General features: G+C 44.9%; 1 protein-coding gene across 6 annotated transcripts in view; it reads left to right on the top strand.

Moving 5' to 3' along the window:
- Positions 1-24042, top strand: part of SERTAD2 (SERTA domain containing 2) — an 86232-nt gene that overhangs the window by 30037 nt on the left and 32153 nt on the right. The window contains exon 1 of one of the 6 annotated variants that reach the window (XM_069787481.1): positions 9751-9816. The exons of the other annotated variants lie outside the window; for them this stretch is intronic. The gene's annotated coding sequence lies outside the window, so the exon portion shown is untranslated. Of the gene's footprint in view, positions 1-9750; positions 9817-24042 lie in introns of those variants that run through there. 6 annotated transcript variants of the gene reach the window in all.

Below are 24042 nucleotides of genomic sequence, written 5' to 3'. Positions count from 1 at the left end.
TCTGTGTGAGTGTATGAGAAAAAAGAGCTATGGAAAGTAAAGCTTTTAATTCTCTGTGCAAGTATAATGGAGGAAGGAAGCAGCAAAGTGTATTTTGCTTAGCAGAATAACGTGAGGAGGCTCAGCCCCTACCGGCCAGCTCCTCTCCATTTATATACTGAGCATGACATCCTATGGTACAGAATATCCTTATAGCTAGTTCGGGTCAGCTGTCCTGGCCATGCTCCTTCCCAGCTTCTTGTGTACCTACTCACTTGCAGAGCATGGGAAACTGAAATATCCTTCACTTAGGATAAGGACTACTTAGTAACAACTAAAACATTAGCATGTTATCAACATTATTCTCATACTAAATTCAAAGTACAGCACTGTACTAGCTACTAGGAAGAAAATTGACTCCGTCCCAGCTGAAACCAGGACAGTAGTGAAATGAAGTAACAAAAAATGTTCAATTTTGGGGGGTATGGTGCATGTAAGATACAACATTTTGGCATACTGCGTAGGATGCCCCAAGGGATGCAGTCTTAGCGCCTTTTTTTTAATTTATATATGGTCCTTGGTGAAAAGCCAGACCTACTATAGGTAAAATTTCCATCTGTGATCCTTTTGCTTCTAACCTGGCTGAGCTCTTAGATCTGCTAACTTGTAGCTTTGAGTCTCTGCATGCAGCGCAGGGCTGTTTGCGCATCTCGTGCTCCTGTTCTTTCATCAAAAACCAGTTGGTGTCCACAGAAGTGTCTTTCCAGGCCAAGGCACTCTTAAATGAAACACCTCTAATTTTAATTGTTTGGTACCTAATGGTCTATGAATACAAACTGTTGTGAGAGTATTGATGACTTCAGAGACTTTCATCTCTTTGAATTATCCTTTTTGGATGTGTTTGCTTTAACTCTTGCGTATGTTATACGTACTTCTATCTTTTCTCTGCTGCTTCAAATTTGTCATGTCGGTTTTTGGCTTTCAGAGCTGGCTTGTGTTGCTTTTTCATTTGAGTTTACCGTTTTCTTTAGAAGGGAAAATTTTTTAGTTAATGCTTAACCTACCCAATAGTGTAGGTGCTTTGCAGAATATTTTTTTTTAAATCCCCCCAGAACAGGTGTCTTCCAGTGGACTGAAATATAGGAGAGGAGAGCAGGGGATGTGCAGGATGGGAGGGCAACTCAGGAGATGCCAAGTTGAATGCCCAGCCCTTAAACATTCCCTTTGCTGTATTGCATTTGCTATTCCCTTTGCTCTGTTTAATTCCTGATGATTATAATTCCTTTTCCCATGCCTCTGACATATCTGTTTAGCTTCTAAGATAGGTGGCACAGAATTGCATGTCCACGCATGGATGTATGTGCAGAGTAGGACCCCAGTGAATCTTCCAGCTCAGGGAGAGAACAGCAGTGACAGTGTTACCATCCTGCAGCTGCCGTGATTATATTCCCATCTTGGGAGCTCCTGTATTTGAGGTTGCTTGTCTCTAGGTAACTCAGTGTAGGAGCAAGAAAACCACACTCCTCTGCAAGTTGCTGCAGCACATGTAAGCTCCTAGGAGCATCTTGCCACATCCAGTCCTCTCCTTCCCCGAGGCTCTGTGATCACTTTGGCCCACATTACACACGCTGTCTGAGGAGGTGCAGTGCTGGTTATCAGGGAGTCCCAAACTCCATTAATCAGACCCAGCAGGGTGACTTTGCTGTCACTCCTTTTCTGGTGAGGTTCAGGGGATTTGCTGGCCTGTCTGCGGGTGTTAAAATGCTTTGCTACTTCACTTCTGTCTCAACAGATTTCCCACTGAAAGCGATGCAGCACTGCATCTGCACCTGGCCTAGGGTGGCATTGCCTAATCTGCATGCTGCTGTGAAGCTGCCTGGCTTTTGCCATCTCTGGGAAAACTACCTCTCTAATAGTAATCTGTATCTGACTTGCAGCTGCAGGATGCTTTCTTTTTTTCCTTCCTGCTGCATCCTTCTTACCTTTATTCAATAACCAGAGTAGGTGCTTTCTGTAGTTGGTGCTTCCTCCCCTGTTCCCTTGCTATCAAGCGCAGATCACATGATAGCAGGCCTCACCCAGACCCAGGCGGCTGCCTATCACAGTGTGTCGTCAGCTGGCACTGTTCCCAATTCTCCAGAGCTGGCAACTGTCCTCTTTTCTTTGAGCTCTGATAACGGGAACAGATTAGTGGTGGGAGCAGCCGGAGCACTGCTTTATGGGGCCTTACTCCTGTATACCTCTGGTTTTCCACAAAACTTGCCAAGTGAGTTTCCTGATCGTGGGCTATGTCATTTGCTATGGTCCCCTTCCCTGCCCCCACCCATTTCCTGACATCACTTTAAATCCTTCTGTAGCAGTGGTCCAGTTCTGCTGGAGCACTCCACCCAGGACTTCCGAATGCAGTAAATCTTGCTGATCAGGGGACTTGTACGGTGTATGGAGCTAGAAAAACTACAAAGCTTTGCTGAGCTTAGGAAAGAAATCCTAATAAAATCATGAAGGGTATTGAAGCCTTTTGTTTTGTTTTTTTTCTTCCCATACTGTGTAAACTTCATTTATTGAGGCTGCTCTACCCTAAGTAGAAACAAACAAACAAAAATCTCAGTTTGTCTCTACTGCAATCTCCTGCAGCAGTTTTTAATGATCTGGCATAAAGGAATAAATAAAATACATTCTTATTGCTTTAAGTGGTCCACTCGTGGTTCCTTTCTAGACTGTCATCATCATCTTATGAAATGCTGTGGGCACTGCTTAGTTTGCCAGTGGTTACACTGTCTGGCCTCAGAGGTAGGTGTTGGTCATTTTGAGGCTGAAACGGTCCAAAGCAAAGGTTTGCAGTGCTGGTGATTATGATAATCTCTTGGCAATCTTACTGCCATATACCATGCTAAAGGAGGCTTTTTATTCATAGGGAAAATGTTGGAGCCCCCAATGGCATTATGACCAGCTACTTTTCTGCTGGAGGTCCCCAAGATCCAGGATTTCCTTACTTTCCTGGCATTTGGGCTTGTCCCATGTGCCTGTTGATTCAAATCGTAAAAGTAGACACAGGCTGGGTTTTGTTCTTTGCTTTTCTGTTAAGCATGGACACTGGGAGTAAAAGGACATGTCAAATTTTGAGCATCGTTTTTCCCAGTGTAAAGTCGAAGACTTTCCAGCTGCATAACTGGGGGGAGGGATCAGATGGATTTGAGTCAGTTGTGTTTATAACTGGTCCCAGCATGCCCCTGTTCTTAAGAAAACTAATTTATTTAAACAGTGGGCAATTGATAGAATTTATAGCCCAGTACGATGTGCTACAGGATTAATAAGCAATGTCCTGTAGGACACTTGCAATTTGCTGCCCTGAAACACTGCTTGGGATAAGAGCACCCTTCTGCCATACTGCCCATGAACTATGGATGGTGACCAGACGTTCTTGCAGCCCAGGGCATGTTTGCTGTTCTTTCACAGGGAGGAGAGGAAGGCGGAGGGGGGTAACTTGTGTGTGAAATGCTCTCAGGTCCTTTCTTCCAGATCAGTTGTCTGATGCAAACATAGCCACCTCTTCTGCCTACCTCTGCCTCCTTGGCTTTAGCCACAGTTGAATTTTTGCTCACTTTGTATCAGTCTAAAGATACCTGCTGTCACAGTGTAATGTCAAAGCCCTGGAGAAAAACAGTGCCTGGTGGAAGAGATTTCTTGTGTGGATTTAACTGGCTTTGATGAATGCTGCAGAGGGACTGATGCTTGCTGGTGAAAGTTTTTAGGGCGCCCTGCCTGTTTCTTGGCAGGGGACATCACAGTTAGTTCTTCTGGATGCTCCGCCATGATGATCAGGCAAATGTTCCTCTTCATTTTTTTCTTGCTGAGGCTTTTGCACCTTTTTTTTTTTTTTAATCAGCTGTGGTTATCTCCCTCACACTGGGTTGAATTGCAGCATGGCACTTGATCTGAATTATTTTTATTATGTCTTGTGGCAGAGCATAGTGGTCCATCGTGAGCAGAGCATGTTTGCATGATACCCTTGACACCCTCATCTTCCATGCTTTACTGTGGCTCTCAGGTTACTTCCAGGGGAAATTCCAGGGACTGGCTTCTGTGAGGTGCAATGTCACCAACACACTAGGACCAGTCTGTGTCCACAGTGGTCAATTCCTGCATGTCCTGCCCAGAAGTGACACACAGTGGGGATTTTTCTGCTATGGATGCTAATTACACTTGCAAATGATACCGACATGGGAGGAGCTGTGAGGTTTCTGGAGAGCAGTGTTAGGATTCAAAATGCTGACCAAGTGGAGAAATCATCTGGAAAAAAATAAGAGGCAATTCAGAAAAGGATGAGCACAAAGTTGTAAACTTAGGTGAGAATAATGGACTGCCCAGATACAAAATGGGAGATGGCTGGCTGAGCAGCAGCTCTGCAGAAAGGGGCTGAAGCTGATGGTGGCTTCCAGGCTGACTGTGATTCACCAGTCTGGTACGGTTGTGAAAAAGGCAAACTGGGGTTTATAAGCAAGAGGGTGCAGTGGTCCTTCCACTTAGTTCAGCCTGGGGAGGTCTCAGCTGGAGTCTTGAACCAGTTTTCTGCTCACAGCCTTCAAAAACAGCAAAATTACTCAAAAGTGGGCCAAAAAAAAAAAAATCTAGAGGAAAATAGCATGAATTGGTGATTTAGCAGACATGACCCATGAAGAGAAAATGAAGGTGTTGGGGTTGTTCAGTCCATGGAAGAAAAAACTGAGGGAATGGATGGACATGATAGCACCTGTAAAACGTAGGAGGGAATAAACTGTTTAGCACGTATCTCAGGAAGAGGACTGTATACTTGTGTCTCGTGGGAGCTTTGTGCAGAGCAGTCCTGGTGACAGGCTGTCACCAGAAGTCCATGGGAGCCTCTTTCTCTTTTTAGCAAATATATTTATCTGGGTCTGTGTTTCTGTGGTGGTGTCCTTTCTTTTCTCCCGTTATGTGGTGGCGAGCCTGCGAAACGCGTGGTGCAATGGGAGCCCGTGCTGCCCATTGCAGGAGGGCTGTCTTTTGTCCTGTAAGCTGAGGAGAGCAGGTCAGCTGCAGAGCTGACCTGCACCTCTGATCAATACGTGTAATGGCAAAGGTCGCCCCATGCTTTCATGTTGAGAAGGCAGAGGATTAGTATCCAGGTGTGGCTCCACAAATGCTTGGTCAGAGGTATGCTCTGACATCAGGCAATGAGATTTTTGGCTCCTGATGCAGCGAAGTTGAACATTCACATTTGGCTTGCACAAGAAGGCCAGTCATTTTTCTCTGGGAGTCTGAAGGCAGGGGAGGTGACCCGGGTGAAAGCAAGAATGCTGCTTTAGACTTGCTGCAGGACTCGGTGGCAAGAGCACACCAGATATAAGCTCTCAGGATATGACAGATGCGTCCTGACAGATGACCCTTTAGCACCAGCAGTCAAAAGATGGTGGTCGTGTTGTTGCGAGGGGTTTGTTCCCATCTTTTAGGGAGATTTTTGCCTTGGGGACACGCTCGTTCTCCTCCATCATGTGGAGCTACCGCAGCAAAGCGATATTAGGAAGTAACATTTTATCTGTCTTCCACGTGATTAGTCCTGCTTGAGGGAGGGGGAAGGGCCTCACACTCTCTATTAATCATTTCTTCTTCCCTCCTCCCATCTGCTCAGTGATTCTCTCGCTCTTGCATACACCACTAATATTTGATCACTTTATTTCTCTCTTTCTTTGTCTCTCTCCCTCTCCTTGTTGGTTCTTTCTAGAGTCTCTGCCCTCCTTGCTCCCAGCTTCTTGCAGAGATTCTACCCAATGACCTGATTCTCTCCCCTAGCTCCCTTAAAAAGGAAAAAAGAAAAAAAAAAAAAAAGGGAAAAAGAAAAAACATTCCAATATGTCCAGTGCCTCATTTGCCTCTCCCTGGACATTATGCCTTTTCCTAGTGGTTAGCACCTTCAGCCAAAGTTGTGGAGCATGTGTGGGCAGTGCCTGCTTCCCTCTCCTCCTCTTTGTGCCCTCCCCAGAGGCAGCAAGCCTGACTCCTCCTCCACCTCCTTCTCTTCCAGCTGCTTTCACTAGCCTCCTAGCTCTTCTTGGCAATGAGGAGCCTGGACATCTGTAGAAGCAGCTGGAAGCAAGATGGAGAGCCAACATCCTGCAGCTCACCAGATCTCTACAAACCTCAGCTCAGGAACCAACTGCTTAATTCACTGTGTTTTTGTACTATTTAGTTTGCACTGCACACTGCTCACTTCTCACCATCCCAAGAAAGCTATAGCTTTATTGATATATGTCATCCGATAGCTCTAGCATGTTGTTTTAGAAATCTTGTAGCCAGTGTGTAAAAATGAGTGCTCTTACGCTATAGTGGAAGAAGACAAAGTTAAGCTTTGTTTCCACCTGGATCTTCAAAATTATGTGCCAGTATCATCATGTGGCTCTAAGGACAGGATTTAATCCTGCATTAACTCAGTTTTGACCTCTGTCAAACAACCAGTGGTACCACAAATTCATATGCCTAAGAACGCAGCAAAAGTATTTTTGCTGGTTCCCTGTCGCTTTCCTACATGATTTACATCAAAACCTTCTTGCGAAGATGACTGTGGTGATGTTCCGAAAGGTGACAGTTATCTTTCCCTGTAAACACTGGGAGCCAGTGTTAAATCGAGCTTGGCAGAGCTGATCCTCCTACAAAAAGGAGTAAAAGAGGTGCAGGATTCCTGCTACTGTGCCCATAGAGGTAGGGGAAGCTTGTGGGTGTCAGGAGTTACAGTACTTTGTAGCAGGTCTTTTGGGGATGGGCCCCCTGAAGAGAAGCTTGCAAGTCGTGTTGCCGTGAAAAGCCTCACAGCATGTTACATGATGCAAGCTACTTGGCAAATGCTGTAATTGTGTCACTGAAATGGCTGAGCCACAATGCTCAGGAAGCAGGTTTTGCCTTGTGAGCCTGTGAACACATTATACTCTTCACTGGTGCACGAGGGCAGTCTGCGAATGCTGGTTATGCTGCAAACTGCCGTGAGTGCTGTGTTTGTGTGGGGTTTCTTGTACTCTGTTTGGGGATTTGAAATTTGCTACTTGTGTGGCTGAGAGCATGTAACAAGACCTATAACTAGAGAGATGCTTTAAAAATATTTTTCAAAGGACTTGGAAGTTGAGCATGATGATTAGGGACAGCATTTTTATAAAGCCTCCAGCCCGGCATCCTTTTTGACGCTTGCGACAAACTGCAGTTATGCAGAAGGCAGCTATTGGCTTTTTTAATGTCTCATTCCCTCAGCAGCTAGCAGTAGCTGTTTGCCTTTAAATGTCATTATTTGCACCCACAGCTGTTGGAACTGAGAGGTACACAGTAAAGGGAATGGCTTTAGAAATCAGGCTTCAGGCCTGATTTGGGTTCAGGCTTCAAACCACCAGCTCTGACAGGGCTGAGCAGTGCTTTGTAGCATGGGCATAGGTAGGTATGTGTGGGTACACAGAGCCTACATCTGTTGTTCCTGTCAGATGTTAAAGTCCAGTGTAAAGCAAATACCATTTGCAAGTAGCCCTGAGATGTCTTCCACACACCCCCCCACCCCCGTCTCTAAACCTTTGCTGTGAAACAGAGCTCTCATATTTTCCATTCCTAATTCAAGAGCTGGAGGGATCGCTAAAGCCAGGTATCAAATTACAAGAGAAAGAGTGAAGACATTTGGTTGCAGCTTCATCGGCTCGCACAGCACACCCAAGTGACCATTTTCATCAGCCCCCAAGTCAGTGTTAAAACTGTGTAAGGGAAATCATTTTTTCTCTATATCTGTCCTTGGGAAGGACAGTGTCTGCAAGGAAAGTTCCCACCAATAGAGGTGTGTGAGGGCTGGGAAGAGGAGGAAGGAAAAACCCTGTTATGTTCAAAAAAGCATCTCATCCATACTACAGGAAATGTTGTTCCTACTTATCTGAGCTACTAAAAAAACCCCAACAAACACCTCAACAAGTTTCAACAATAACAATTTTCAAATTAAATCCTTTGAATGGGTAATGTGTGTGGCTTAAAATGAAAATGTGCCTCAGCCAGGAATTGTTACTATTACTGGTACTGTTTTAGCTTTTAAACCAAGTCTGCTTCAGATATTTGGCATGTCCTTGGTTGTGATAGGAGCCAGATTAGAGGTGGTGGCAAAATATCCTTTATGGGCTGACTAACTCGAACTTGGATCTTTTCTGCTGAAATTGAGATTTGAGACTCTCTTCTTGAAGTTAGACATGAACTTGAGCGAAGATTTCAATGTGTAAAAGAAAGCCAAACCCCTGTATTCTGTTTTTCCCCTTCTCATTACCTTTTTTCCACCTCCTTGCTAGCATTTATTTTCCTGTTGGTGTTTTCCAGACCATGGTTTTTCCTCAGACAGAGCCTATTCTCTTCTGTGTTTGGATACTTTCTTCAAACCTTTAGCTGTGTTTCTCTTTCATTCTTAAACTGGTGTATGTGTTTGGCAGTTTCCTCAGTAGTTTGTCCCACCAAAAGAAGAGCCTCCTCACCCTCTTTTTTCCTGTGTATTCTCTTGGTCTTTCCCCTGTGTGCTGGTTTTCCTTTCCCTGATCTCCATGTGTTACTCCTTTTTGTTCCTCGGTTGCACTTGTCTGGCTGGAAGACATCTGCAGCCAGCTCCTCTACCATTTCCCCACCATGCCTTTCCTCTGTTAGAGCTGATGGGAAATGCTGTATTTCCCCCTTCCCTTCTCCCACCACCCCCTTCCTCTCTTGCTTCTCTTTCTTGTGTAGCTCAGTGAAAAACACTTAATGAAAAGGACTTTGGCTAAGAGAGGAGTGGAGCAAACTCAGGTTATTTCCCTGTGTGTATTTTCTACTGCCTGCCTGTTCCTGCAAGCAGGCACTCAGCCTTTGAAGGCTGGATGTTCTTGGGAGTCAGTAGATAGATTCATTTTGGAAAGGGTAGTAGTGGACTGACAGTTGATTTCCTTATTTAAGTGTGACTGTTACCCATATGCTGGAGACCACATGTGACTTACAACACCCGCTCTCTGCACTTCCTCAGTTTTTCTGCCCAACCTTCAGTTCACATTTTGGTGGCTATCTTCATCATGAAAAGAGGTAGAAATTGTGTTCCTTTCACACTGAAAGCTTAGGTTAAAATTAAAACACGTATAGAGCTGCAGAAGCTCTGGGGCTAACCTCCTACAGCCCCAAAGGCTGCCTTATACCCAACCCAGGGGCTTTTCAGAAAGCTGAAAAGGGGAATTTTAGAGTTGTACGCAAGTATTTTGCTTCCTGCTGCTCATGTGGCAGTTGTGAAGGTGTCCCTAAACCACAGTAGTTGTCAATGTGTAATTGCTATATTGAGATACTCTGTGAACTACATGAACCCTAAATGTGAACCGAATACGTAAAAGCATGCTGAGATGAGAGGGGAAACGTAAATGAATCTGCATATTTTCAGCTTATCTGTCTTTACTTTTCCCAGTGTAGCGGACAGTGATTTGTTGTGTGTGCCGCTTGTGGACTGCGTAATATGAACAAAGAGCATCCATGCCATATGAAAGACACAAATTGAATTAAAACTGTTGAGCTCTTCCCCTCCTCCTGCCACTTCCAGGCCAATTTTTTCCTGTGTGGGCTGTGTGTTGCTTGCGTGCTTCCAATGAAGGGCTCAATGAAACACACAGCACTTCTGGATAACAGACAAAACAGAATTAGGTGCTTTGTTGCTACCCATATGCCCAAGACTAAGGATAAGAAAAGACTTGTTGTTTCTTCCCTTCCTCCTCTCCACAGACCTTCAGCGCAAGGAGTCAGAGTTTGAAGAAGTTGAGTGAAAACCTTAAGGGAGTCCAGGTTCTTCTTACATCCGTGTACTTCATGGTAGGAACAATGTGATGTAACACTGAGCAGACGCACTGTGCTCATGTAACTTTGGACCTGGGCAAGAGGAAGAAATGCTGTGAGACAGCCTCTTGTCAGGAGCTTTTCGCTGCAGTCCTCCAGACAGGCTGGCTGTATTCCTGAAAGGTCATATCCTGCCAGACATGAGAGACACTGAATGAGGCTGTACAGCCTGTGCTTTGCAGGTCTGCAGACTAGATAGGTCCTTTGAGCCTTTGCCCACGAATACAGGAAGGACGCACTAGGAACAGTCCTTTATGCAGGTGCCTTTGTATAGGTGAGGAAAAAGGAAGCCTAGGTAACCTGCCTCTTCTTCCATCGTGCCCTACAAAGGCCTCCCATGGTTGCTAGCCCTTTACTGGGAAGCACAAAACCCTTCCCTCTAAGGGGCTATTGATCGGAGGTGGCGAGTGCTTGCACTGGAGCAGCCCAAAGAGCCAAGTTACCTTTGAGAATAAGAGGAGGATATACAGATGATACTAGCATGCTTTGTGTCCTGGTTTCAGCTGGGATAGAGTTAATTTTCTTTCTAGTAGCTGGTATAGTGTTATGTTTTGGATTTAGTATGAGAAGAATGTTGATACCACACTGACATTTTCAGTTGTTGCTAAGTAGTGTTTATATTAAGTCAAGGATTTTTCAGCTTCTCATGCCCAGCCAGCGAGGCTGGAGGGGCACAAGAAGTTGGGAGGGGACACAGCCAGGGCAGCTGACCCAAACTGGCCAAAGGGATATTCCATACCATGTGATGTCATGTCCAGTGTATAAACTGGGTGGAGTTGGCCTGGTGGGTGTGGATCACTGCTTGGGACTAACTGGGCATTGGTCAGCGAGTGGTGAGCAATTGCATTGTGCACCACTTGTTTTGTATATTCCAATTCTTTTATTATTGTCATTTTATTATTGCTATTATTATAATTATTAGTTTCTTCCTTTCTGTCCTATTAAACTGTTCTTATGTCAGCCTGTGAGTTTTACTGCCTCCCCAATTCTCTTCCCTTTCCCACTGAAGGGGGGTGGGGGAAGTGAATGAGCAGCTGTGTGGTGGTGCTTAGTTGCTGGCTGGGGTTAAACCACGACACCCTGTTATGCACCCTAGTGCTCAGGAAGGGATATTACTGGAGAGCTCTAAAAGACAATGCTCAAATGAGCGAATACAGATGCCAAACATATTTTCTAGCTCTCCAGTCTGCCCCTTACCATAATAGAGGCATCAGAAGGAAATGTGTATCTTTACCTTCTGCAACTGAAAACGTAGCCCCAAACTCTGAATTGCTGTTTTAGCTGCTGTGTCAGATGGGTAGTGTGAGATACAAGCACGCATCATCTCCTGTCAGTGTGGGAGGCTCCTGTTGCAAGGTGGAAAGGACGCTTGGGGTGGGACAGCTTAAATAAAGCTCCACAGAGTTTGTCTACCTTTGCTGTTAGTCACTGCCTGTCCTTTACTCATGCAAAGCTGTGCATGAGTTTCAGGCTGGCTGCTGTGGCTCACAGTCTGACCCCAGATGTGCAAGGCTTGCCTCGTCCAAGCCAAATGGAAATAGCACCATCAGATTTCCTCTGTGCTACCTCTTGATGATTTCTGCACCAGCAGTACTTGGCTTACAAGCTTAAAACCCTGATCCTAACTACTTACGAAGTGTCAGCTGCTATAAGCAACCATCAGCTGCCTAAGCACAGCAGCATCTTTCCTTAGCCCTGAGCCTGGCTCGCAGGCTATGCAAGCCAGGTTTTGCTCCCCGTTGGTCCCAGTGTCTCAGGCAGTGTGAAAGCAAAGTATAACATGTAGGAGACTGATTACCTGTGCTAGAGATGGCACAAGGGCAGGTAGGGCACAGCTGTGGGAGGCCGTCCAGCGCTCTCCATGCAAAGATCACTGGTCGTGGTGTGGTCATGGGACAGGACACACAGAACAGCCACCTCCTACTTGAAATGTGAGGGAGAGATGGATGGGAGCAGGCAATAGTAGAATTGCATTTTAAGCTTCACAAACATTTTATGCATTGTTCAAATGTTTGTGGAGTGGTTTTTACTTTCAGACCCCTACAGAACTGCTGTGTTGGGGTCCTAATCATTTATTTTCCTACATGTGCTGGCAGATGGTCGGAAGAAGAGCCTGCCGAGCACGGTGCATGCTTGAGGGCAGTGATTTTGAGGCAAGTTGTTGAGATTATCTGATGTTTCACATTTTCTGTAATTTAGAGTGTGTGTGTGTGAAGGGAGTATTTAAAACTTGTAGACAATAGTTTGCTGGGTTGCAGGGAATGAAACCCCTAATGAATAGTCCATTGTTTACATCCATTTGAGGCTGTTTCTTTGCTGAATTAGTGCCATGAAACATAGCTTGCAAGTCTGTTGTTTTTAAGTCCCCTCTACTTACCCATCCCCCTTCCCATTCCTTAGGGTTGCTAAATCCTGCTGTTATCTTCTCTACACAAGTTTCCAAACTTCCTTCTCTTCTCTTGATTTTCCTCTGCTTAAACCTCTTGTCCAAACTGTATCATCTTTTGCTTCTAGTTTAGCAAATTTTCCTGTCCTTGGTGTGTGTGTGTGTGAAAAGCCCCAAAACTGTTTCCTGCTGCCATAATCAGGTCTAGATCCCCCTCTTCCCTTTACCTTTCCTTCCCCACCTCCTTCCTTTGGAGCTCTTCCTGTGCCCATTTGCAGCTGTGTATATATATTTTTATCTCACTGCCTGCAAGACCCCTGCCCAATTTCTAGCCCTTATTTCCCTCTCTATTCAGATGCTTTCCTTTCCTCCCTTGCTCTGTCCATACTGCTCTGTGTTTTGATCTCTGTGCCTTCTTCTGGTGGCCCCTACAATTTCAGGTATGGCTCAAGCATACTGTTAAGTGTACTGGCCCTGTGACTGCCCCTTTGCCTGTCAGGCAGAGCGTTCGCACAGTTTGTTCACAGTGTTCATGGAGGAGTGTGGTCAGGACATGATGACTGCCTTGCTAAATGGTTTTGTCCCTGTGTCTGGTGCTTTTTCTGTGATTTAAACTCCTAAAAGTGGAACCTGGTCTCTGCTTGTCTTAGGCAGTGTCTGCTGGGGGGGGAGGTAGCTGCCTTTTCCCCTTCTTTAAACAGATAACTGTGGCTGGTTGGCAGGGTTGTAAGCTTTTCTCTGTACTCAGTTTGTAGATAGCCCTTTTTTTTGCTAATTGCAGCTGAGTAGCTGTTTACCTGCATGACTTGCTGGAGCAATTGCTCAGACCGATGCATACCATACTCTGGGACTGTTTCTTCTCTCTCCAGCCCTGATTTATAGATAACTGGAGAAGGGAATTCTTGGCTGCCCTGTTTTGAAAACTATTATGCTACAGAAAAACTCATTTAATGATCGCAGCACCTGATACAAAACCAACTCTATTCAGTTTTTTGGTTTTCCCCATCAAAAAAGGCTTTACTTTTTTTATTTAAATAATAATTTCCTTCAAATGATATTGTAAGGCATGTAGGCACAAAGGCTTTCCTGCTTTTCCAGGAGTTCCTGGAAATTGGAACTGGGGAGATTTCTATAATCAATAGAGGGAATGGGGTATTTTGGAGAGGGGTTTTTTGTTTGTTGTATTATTTTTTTCTGGATAGGCCGTGTGTACATGCTACATAGTACAAACCAACCACAGAGCTTTAGGGGTTGTGTGTGCAGACTGAAGTGCCAGGACAGCTTGTCCACAGGGATCTGCAAAGACTTCCCTATGGCTGAAGGTATCAGTAGGTTGGGAGGGTTGGAAGGCCCCAAAGATTTCAAGAAAGTATGTACAGACCAACTGCAAGTCTCCTTTAATTAAAGGAGCACTATGTATTGTGCAAATCAACAGTTTTTGCTTCCCTTCTCTTCACAACCTCTGTGGGATGCCCTCTGGATTGTGACTTGAGGGCAAAATTTTGAAATACTGTTTGTATGTGTATGTGAAGACAGTGCTGGTGTCTTTTTGGGTCAGAGGAGCTGCTCTAAAATACGGCAAAACCATCAAGTGACAAGAAAACCAGCGATGCTTCCACCCATGCCAAAGAAAACCCTGCAAGAGGGAGAGTTAGCTGTGAAAATTTACCTTGTTGCTACAGAGCTCATTTTGTTGTGTACATCACGTGAGAGAGGAATGATTGAAGAGATACTCCACCTGGTAAATGAACAGAGAATACATTTGCCCCAGTTATAGGACAGCTTATACATGCATAAAACCTGTAACATACATGCATAAAACCTGAGACACCTGGTAGTGGTGCTGGGCAGGTACTGTCTATTAATGGTCAAGTAGGGACACATTGTTTTGAATGAATGGGCTTGTTGGAAGGCAGGGGAGGAGGGAATTGCCTATCTGTCTTTAAAGTATTTTTCCTTCTTGATGCCATGTGCTGTTAAGGAAACCAGATTTTGGGGACATTAGTTCCGTAAGCAGCAAAAGTTTCTACTTCCCACAGTGGGGATGCTTTTTCTTCCTTACTTCCACTCCAGATTGATGGTGAGGTCCTGAGGCTGTCACACTGTGCTTTCATTTTGGCCTCTTACTTCCCTCTGAAAACACAGAGCCAATACATGGGCTTTAGGATTCATTCCTGACTTTCTTACAATGATTCGCTCCTCCTCCCCCTTCTCTCACTAGACATTGTACATTCCTCCCAAACCAAACTTCTGTGGCCCAGAAATAGGTCACACACTGCCACTTGGACAACAGGCATTGCTTGCGTCATCTGTTGGTGTGACGTCCAGCGAGACACAGAGCGTGCTGTGCAAGTGCTCAGTTAGCAGAACCAGCTTTCTCGGAGAGCGGGATGTGAGAACGCCCCTCGTGATACCTGCCATATGGGCGTTCAGAGATGATGCGGGAGAGAACTCTGTTTACAAAGAAAAAAAAAAAGGAAGAAAAAGGTATAAGCTAACTCCATCAGTGCACGGATTTTCTGCTGGCTGGTTTGGATGATTTATAATGGCATACAGAGCTTTGTCACCTTTATGCTGACTTGTTCCAATGCTGCCCAGAGGTCAGCCCATTGGCCTGTAAAAAATGAGTTGTTGATCTATGTTGCTTTTCTTAGTGGCCATGGTACTGGGGCTGTTGTCAGTCCTACTGCAGAGCTCAACTGGGGACTGGAGCGGGCCACCCAGGATATTCGCTCAGCCTCTCAGCACTGATGACTTCATTTTAGGCATCCTTATAATGTGACCCTGTGCAGGGCATAAACAAATTTCCTTTTTACTTAGTGGGTAGAAGAGCAGCAATGCCAGCAGCTGGACCTGTAGCCTTTGCACAAGAATATGACTTCTTGTCTACTTGGTTACTTTGGAAAGCTCACAGGAGAGGAGCACGCTTTCAGTTTTTTTTTCAAATGGGGTTAGCATGGAGTAACAGGGCCTCTTGCAACAGATTAGCTGCAAAGGGAATGGATGCAATGCAATTAGCAGCAGAGACGGAGGTATCTGTGACCGTGCAAACATTTTCTTAGGACACATACATTGTGCTTCTCCTTCCTGAGAAGTGCTGAGAACAAATTGTCATAGCAATGCAAAACACATTCAGTCTGTTTTGGGTTGAGGCAAGAAATGAGGGCCCTATAGCCTGGAGAGACAGGTATGAGTGTGCGTGGGGAAAATGCACCTTAATTAGATGGGTTGACAGATCCTGTTTCTCCCGCTCCTTCCGCAGTTTGCAGTGTTCAGTCTAAGAAACACCTCCTGAATTCGCCCACCAGTGCCCTTATGGTAGGCCTGGCACACTCACCTAGAGTTCTCCATGCCATACGGCGGGATGTCACTGAGACCTGGCTTGTGACCTGTTTGGCTGGATGGACAACTTCACCCTGGGAGGGGAGCCCAGCACATCCCATGCCCTCCGCACACCATGTTCTTTAATGCTTCTTCCTGGCAGCTGGCTGGGTTTTGGTGTGGAGAGGACGGTATTTCTCCCCGCGGGGCCCGGCCAGGTGCTGTGGCTGTGCCTGCACCAGGGACTGCGTCCCTTCCTCTCATGCTGTGGAGCTTGTGGTGCTGCTGTTTTGAGCAGCGCTTCTCTGGAAGTTGCTTAATAGACACGCTAGGCTCTACTTTATCTTGACAATACACCCTTTTCTTGAGAGAAATGAGAAGTTTCAATTTCAGTCACTAGCCTGTTTTTCATTAACCTGTTTTAGTCAGCAAGTCATGGCTTTACTGTGCCACTCTCTCAAACTGCCGCTCATAAGCCTAATGAGATGGTGGAGCAAAACTCCTGTCCTCTGCAGAAAATGCAAAGAGAGTAGAGGCAGTTTTACCCCAAATGTTAGAGGAGACTCGGTCAAATTAATGCTACACTAAATGTCAAATATTTTGAATTTACAGGGTACTTTAAGCCCCAAGTGGGGGGCGAGGGGAAGGAAGGTAGGAAGGGATTGGAGTGAAGTTAATAAACCTTTTAAAACTTTTGACTTAATCTTTTATTCAGTGTTTGTATAACTCAGTTATCTGCTAGTTAATACCAGTATTTTTGATACCTCTCCAGAGCCAATACACTGCAAACCTTCAGCCCTGTTGGGTATTTGTGCTACAGCATATTTAATAGCCATGACAACAATTCAACAATTGTATAGCAGCCTCCCCTCCCTGTCTGAGTGTTGCAGGCACCAGAGTGTCTCCATTGGAAAGCCCCTAAACATACAGTTTCAGCCAAAACTGGTTTAATGATAGTCTACTGAGAGCTTGACAGGCTTTAAAAAAAAAAAAAAAAAATTAAAGAAGGCACTTTTCCCCCTTCTCCCCCCCACCCCCAGTTTTTTCTTAACTTCTTCACTTCTTTTGAAAAAGCTGCTGCTGTAAAATACAAGGCAAATTAAAAAAATAAATTGCTTTAAATTGCCTAACAGGCTTGATGAGACAAAGACTGGTGTGTTGGATTGGCTGCAGGGAGCTCTGCGGCTGCTTTTGTATGATTTCAGAGGTGAATTTAGATGGCTGGAAGATAGATGGGTGCCAGATGCAGTTTGACACAGATTCCGGCAGCTGCTCCTGCACGAGGTTTCATTAGCGGCGAGTTAGCCAGCAGCAGAGCTCCGGTGAGGCCCCAAATGCTGAAATGACAGCAAGAACAGTGAAACAATACAATATTCGCTAAGTGATTTTAATCTAGGAGATTAAATGACACCCAGTCAGTTTCCTGACTTAGAAACCAACACGGTAGAAAGCTGTTCATGGCACTCACTTTACTTAGGCCTTTGTCACATATGTTTATGTTGTGAATGCTTCCCTGAGCCCCCCACCCTGAAGTGGGAAGAGAAGGGTTGATTTTATGTCACAGTCATATTTTTCCATCCTAACTGTATAATGTGTTTTTAACTGCAACAGGAAATATTGGCCTCGCTCTGACAAATGCTTACTTTGGACTGAAGTGCTCGTGTGCTCCTGCTAAGCACAGGCGTAACTGTTTGAAAGATTAGGGCCATGGTCTGTAAAGCGAATGGCTTCCTTTTTAATGGATGGGCAAGTCCCAAAATCAGGAAGTCATTGGTATTTATGGGCTTGGGGAATTGGGTTTGGTTTTAAGTAAATGAGTGTACTACGATGGATGACTTGATAGAAATGGCAGTGGAGCTGCTGTTCTCTAGGCAGCGGAAGTTTTATTTGTGGAGGGATACTAAAGGTTGGGATTTTGTGAAGGGTGGGAAAATGTAATCAAACTTATTTGCAATACAAGCCAGGCTGATTGTGGTTAAAGATTCTTCTGGGGGGGGGCTTCATGGGCTGTGTTTTGGGAACCCTCTCTGTGGCACACTTACTATGTGGTTACTTGGGCTTTGTATAAACTTTGTGTATTTCTGATTGCTTTAACAAGTGAATCCCTGACTAGAAGAAGCTGGTTTTGCTCTGTTAGCTGGGGGAGAGTATATAGGGAAACAAACAAAATCTCTTTTCTTCCATACATGCCACCTGAATATTGCCATTACATATTTAACTGCTGATGTCAAATTACTCTGTTCACTTTGAGTCATTTACTATCCTCACAGCAAGCAAACAAACCAGCTTCCCCCCCCCCCCCAATTAATATGCAAGTTGGATGTGTATGGGTTGGCTTTTGATCTCAGCCATTGTTTGTTTGTGAATGTTACAATTCTGTGTCTAGATGCCTTTGGTAAGTACCCCATGCATGCCTTCAATTAAGCTTTCTATATCCGGAAAGTATGCCTTAATTTATCGGGTTAAAGATATCTCTGTTACATCAGTTTGCTCACAGTGTGTTGTGACCTAATCAACTAGGGGTGTAAGCCATTTCATGAGGAGTAATTACTCAACAACAAAAAATGTCTCTCTTCCTAATAGCCGTGAGTGAGTTGGCTAATTGGAATCCATTTTGGTAGTGGCAGGTCAGCAATCAGGAGGTGACTTTCCTGGCTGGGTTCTAGGTGGGAGGCAGAAGCTGGCAGAAGCTGAAACAGAGCTACAGTCTTCCCAAGGCTGCTGCGAGCATTGCTGCCATTCAGGAGCTTCGCTGCTGTTTGTATTGGTGCCCCATGTGCTGAGAACGTGGTGCCCTAGCATTCTCCTTTACTGATGATGCTGTGATATGGTTTGGTCAAAACCCTTTCCTGGATGTTTTTGAGGGAAAGAATTTGTGAGTGGTTGGAAATCCAGATCTGCTCTCAAGACTTGCAAAAGAGCTCTGGTTTTCTTATTACGCGGGGTAGGGGGTTGCAGTGATGACGTTATCATGTGACAAATCTTCATTGCCTGGTTAGGCCTTGGTCAGGAGATGATGTGAAGTTTAGGGATGTTGGGTCATTATGTCTCTACTCAGAATAACTTATGACAGTGACAGAGCAATTTTTGTTTTCAGTGCTTCATCACTCAGGAGCATGGGCTGCCAATCCTGCTAGAGGTGCCATGCTGAGGCATGTTTTAGATGACCCCACTGGTTGCTGTCCTGTTTTTCTACTTCACCAAGAGATAGATCATTGAGGTCCATTCTGATTTTTTTATTTTATTTTATTTTATCCCCCCCCCCCCCCCCCCCCCCCCCGGCTTCAAACCTTGCTGAGAGGGAGGCAGAGAGGAAAATCCTCATGAATTAACATTATTTCCCTGGTGGGCTTTGCTGCCATTTTATCTAATTACGCCTGCTGTTTTCCAGATCGCATTGTAAGCATTTGCATGAAGGGGCTTTCACTTACCTCCTCAAGTAAATTAAATAACAGCCCTTAGGCTGGGCTGACAGCATAATGCATTTTCATGTGGGAGATCAACAGCTCCCATACCTTGAGATGGGAAACGCCGAAATGACAGGGAAGGTCTGCGCTTTTGTCTTGAATTAGGGCAACTAGACTGAGTTAGGGCTACTTTGAAAATGCCTGCTGCTGACTCTTGTGGTGTGTAGGGATCAGCAGGAAGAGAGGGACACACAGGAATCTGCAGCAAGGGCTGCGGAGAACAGACTGTGGTTTTCGGCTCACAAGGATCCACAGGCTACGTGCAAGATGTGCAGGAAAGCCAGGGAAAGCAAGCCTGTTGTCAGCAGGTTTAAATGCATAGCCCTATTGGAAAGCGTGAAGGGATGTGCAAACCAGGAAAGATTGGAAGCCACAGACATAAAGCAAATGAGAGGTGCAGGCCCTGCCCTGAGGATGTTTACAATGTGACTTCGTGGATGAGGAAGGCTGGACTTGTGTTGAGTGCTCTGGAAATCAAAACACATGGCCTTGACTTTCATTTCCACAATAAACCATCCTGTAGTTTCCCTGTGCTTCATTTCTTCAATTTGCAAAATGAGACAGTAGCTTGTCTGCTGAAATGACAGTCCGCTGCTTTCTTTGCCTGACCCGTTACTCCCAACAAGTACCCACCCCAGGAACTATCCTTCTCCGAATGTTTCAGAGCTCCTAGAGCCCTTCATGACACCAGCTTCATGGGGTGATCCAGTTCCTTCCCAGTCATGTGTGGTATACATCACAAATGCACATCAACCCTTCCCGGGCTGTAGTTACTCCTCCATTTCTTTCATGGAGTTGAGAGCTTCTGAGGAAGAGAAGGGATTGGGAACAAATGACCATGAGGAAATACATTTCTTCAGTTCCTGATCAGCCCAGGCTTCTCTGGGCAGAAAAGAGGATGGTGGTGGGAAGGCAGAGAGAGGAACTCCACCTCCTCCAACCATTAGGTTTGGACAAGCCTGGGATGGCCCAAAACTCTGGTGTCCTCTTGGGCTCTGCCTTTGCAGAATGGTTAAGTGTGCCCAAACTGAGGACATGCTATTAAGTGGGTTGGTGAGCTGCATGGCCAAACTGAGTGAGCGTTTAGTGAGTGAGGAAGAGGAGGAGATGGGCCCCTACAGCAAGTAGGGAATTTAATCTCTGCTCTGGCTTGCTCATGTTGCTCATGAATGGGGGTCAGCAACAGGAGAGGTTGCTTAGCTGGGGGTGTATCTTATGTGGTGGGGAGCCTTGCATACGGGTTTCATGTAAAGGAAGAAAGGCTGTATGTGTGCTCTTAGTTCGCTGTAGATCTGTGGTGACAGCGACCCTCTCAGTATTACATCTGTGATGTTGAAGTATCTTCTAGCTTTTGGTGCTAATCCTTCTTTCCCTGTGTCATCAGTTAGGGATTAAGGAAATCATGCAGATCACTAAGATCTGCTTGAAGGAGTCTGCAGTGACTCACTTTTGTCTGGGGACATTTGCTGAAGAAATGCAGTTGACTTGTTTTTCTTCTGAAAAATCAAGATTTCTGTTCCATCAAAACATAGTTCCAGGTTGAAGGTGGGGGAGAGCTAGAAACATTAGTGTGATGGGGGTGTAAACACCTTTTAACTTACATGTTAAAGCATCTTGGCTCTTCCAAGTAACTAGAGAACTACTTTGTAATGCATTTCTGTGTCTGAGATGAATTTTGAATGCCAGCGACATAATGAGATTTATCAAATAAAAAGCCTGTCTTTCACTTTGTTCAAGCTTGGCCTCATGCCTCAAATACACGGAGTTTAGCTCAGAAGCAGCTTGTAATTTGTATCACAAAACCACCGTGTGTAATTCATGATGGATGGTAGCCACTGGATACGAGAGGTTTGCAGTTGGGATGTGCTAACGGCTTTCACTGACATTTGTGCTTGGTCGAAGTCACTGCAACAGGACAGAGGACAAGTGAATGGTCACTACAAGGGTACTGTGGGAGAGACTGAGGAGGTGTTTGCCTTTATAAATCAGGGATTCAGATTTAATGTCAATCATTTTTTAGCATGAACATGCATGATATTCACGATGCAAGACAAATTCTGCTTTTAATATGTTAGAGGAGATGATTCAGGATTGATACAGCTGCTTCAGTGATGGGGTAGTATACATCCCATTGTTGTTATTATTCACTCCCTGTAGATCTTAGAAAGCTTTCTAACAATTCACGATATCTCTCAAGCTCTCATCTCCTTTTCTCTCTTTAAAAAAAAATTAATTTAATTTTATTATTATTATTCAGACTCCTGCTGTACACATCCCCCAAGCAGGTGGGAGGGTGAGTTGGTGGGAGATGACTTGGCTTTGTTGGAACTTCACTTAATGCAGGGTGGGGGCAGAGAAAATGAAGCTAAATTACGCAGATCCTGAAGGCACAGCAAGCGTGCTACATCACTTGTGAGCATGACTAGAACTGAAAATGAATCACAGCCTTGTTAGACATTGTATGTGTCAGTGCATGTGGGCAGAAATATCATTCAGTGAGAGAGCGAAAAAGACAGAGAGACTACATCTTTTAAAGTGTGCTGGTCCCACTGAAATTGTTGTAGTATTTAACCTAATGGGTGAGAGCTGGGAAATGGTGGGACAGCTGCTCTAGGATCCTTTGCTACGTTGATTTTTCTTCCTTTCTGAAAGTTCAAGAGGAGTGTGGACCTCTCAGCAGTGACATCTATTTTCCAAACCAGAAAAGGCTATAATTGCAAGTTCAGGTTTGAACCCACTTTCGAGGACTTTATAATACAACCACCAAGATTTATTCTGGGCTAGATTTGAGCGCAGAGTTACTTCAGCCTGCATGTTCATTTTGCATTAGGAAGCAAATTTGATTTGCTCTTCCTGCAAACTTTTGATGGTGCACGTGCACATGAACACAAAGGTACACATGGGTGCATGCTGAGCTAGTGCACGTATTCCAACTACAAAAATCTAGTCTGGATCTGTAACCTTGATTCTTGCAGCTTTATAATTCAAACAGGTCTTACTTCTAAAATGGAAATTGGTTTTACAGTTAGGTTGTAATGTGACAGAGCCACATCAGGTGATTTGATGGAGAGATGCTGGAATCAGCTGACCACTAAAATCTGCTATATACATGTTTGTACTCAGAAGATAATTGCCACAAATGATAACAGTGTTCCTAAAGAAGCTCTCCCACCTCCTGCAGAGACCTATCCATGGCAGCTAACAAGCAGCAGCCATCTGAAAATCACACACACCACCCCACCCCACCCCCCACCCCCCCGCGGGAACACCAAACCCACACTTTTTCAAAGCCAGATGGAGTCAACTAGTGTATTCTTTCAGGGATTTTGGTTATGTATTTTTTTATGTTGTGCTCCATCCTGCAATCTGCATTTTTTTTTTTCGCTAGCCCTAACCCTCTTCTCCAGCAAAGCAAAGGGACCTGTTTGTGTATTGATCAGATTGCCAGGTTCTTCTCTCTTCTCGTCTGATACTACCAGTTTTGTATGGAGATAGTCTCCTCCTGTTTCTTATAAACTAAGGTGTGTCTGCTGCGTCCTTATAGAGATGAGAGAATCTGGCCTGAGTATGCAATATGCATGTTTTAGAGTTGTACTTCTCCACTGAGGGGGCAATCTTAACCTCTCCAAGAGGGATTGCAGATTAAGTTTCTTTGAGGGTGAAAAGGGGAATTTATCCACTTTCTTGAAACCTGGGATCATCTTTGCTCAGCATAAACTGGAACTAGGGTAGGACTGAGGTATGTTCCCAAATGACACCTAATAGAAGAGCTTGGTTGTTGACAGTACCATACTAAAAGTGAAAATTTAAGGAACTAAAAAAAAAAGAAAACAAAACAAAAACCCAACCAAACCAACAGATTGTTAATGCTGGTTTTCCTGAAAGCTCCATTACAAGAATATAGAACTGTCTGTGTAGCTGATGTGAGCACTGTAGGCTAGGCAGGCTCCTGTTAAAGCAGCTTCAGATGCTGTTTCACCGCCTAAAGTTTAACCAGAACAAATTCTTGTGTTGTGTTTAATCCCCCCCCCCCCCCCCCCCCCCCCGTTTATATTCCCTTGGTTTCTCATCCATCGAGTCCTGGTATGGCTAAGTTTCTCATTAATTGGAGTTGTATGTTCTGTTCCTGGTTGGTCTGCGCTGCTTTTCTTCCCAGCCTGCTTTCCACTATCTTCTAAAGGCTTTTATCCTACCCGCCCTTCTGCCTGAGTCCATACTAGATAGGATTTCCTCCTAGAGCATGTCAAAGCACCTTGTCTTCAGCAGAACAAGGTGCATCTTCTTGTACTCTCCTGGCTGAAGAGGCTGAACACATTCAGCTCCAATCAGCTTTGCTAACAACTCAGCTCTCTCCCATAGCCAGGCACTACTGCTGTTTTCCTATTGAGAGGATGAACCACAGGCTGGGAGGAGGAAGAGAATTGAGGAGTGGGGTCAGCAGGGATGCTGTAGTCCTGTCCGCCTAACCTGTGCAGCAAAGGCAGGAGTAGCCCATCAACCCAGGTGGGTTAATCTGAACTGTCAAAACACCAGATATCCTGGGGTCGTGGTTGAAACTATTCCCGCTGCAAAGCACAGCCAGTGCTTCCCGTGTGTGGCACTTGTCTGACAGCCACGTTAGATTCCAATGCCAGGCTCTTTGAATTTGGGAAGACTGTGTGCAGAAGAGGACAGGTGGTCTTTGCTGGTAATCTTTGCAGGCACCGGCCCATGATGTCTTGTGTAATTTAAAAGCTGATGATTGTAGACACTAGCCTGAGTTTTTAAAAAGTTGCTAAAGATGTGTGATTTCTCCTTTATCCCCCTCCCCGTAGACCAGGTGCTCTGTAATTTCTGAACATGAAGTGGTTTCTGAATGTTAAGAAGGATGTAAACTGTTCACAGCTGAGGACACAATGGTGCACCTCCCCCCTGCCAAAAAAAAAAAAAGAAAAGGAAAAAAAAAAAAGAGAGAAAATCCCACCATCAGTAACTTTTGAAAATCCTGGTCATCATATGATGTTCCTAGAATGTCCTTACTTATTAAAT

This window comes from Haliaeetus albicilla, chromosome 7 (assembly GCF_947461875.1).
Source record: "Haliaeetus albicilla chromosome 7, bHalAlb1.1, whole genome shotgun sequence".
NCBI classification, from domain to species: Eukaryota; Metazoa; Chordata; class Aves; order Accipitriformes; family Accipitridae; genus Haliaeetus; species Haliaeetus albicilla.
Note: the sequence above shows the minus strand (reverse complement) of the source record. Positions and strands in the feature narration are given on the sequence as shown.